Raw genomic sequence first — 316 nt, 5'->3', positions numbered from 1 at the left:
CTTGGAGGTTCCAGAACGCCTCACACACGGGCTGCCAGGACTGCCCAAGACGAACCTCCACCGTCCCGTTGCAGAGGCTGCTCCCGTTCACCAGGCGGACCCCTAGCTGCTCCCCTGGAAGGACCAGACATCAGCTGAGGCCTGGACAGGTTCGGACTCCGCGGATGCTAGGGATGGGATGGGCGCGGGTGGCTGTCAGGGGCCCCACCAATGACCTGCTAGTGACCTTGGACAATACCCTACCTGACTCTGGGCCTCAGCCTTTCAGTCTGCAAAGTGGGGCTGGGCTGGTTCATTCCCCAGCCCCCTTGTGAGG

Source organism: Pteropus vampyrus, unplaced genomic scaffold (assembly GCF_000151845.1).
Source record: "Pteropus vampyrus isolate Shadow unplaced genomic scaffold, Pvam_2.0 Scaffold144, whole genome shotgun sequence".
NCBI lineage: Eukaryota > Metazoa > Chordata > Mammalia > Chiroptera > Pteropodidae > Pteropus > Pteropus vampyrus.
Note: the sequence above shows the minus strand (reverse complement) of the source record.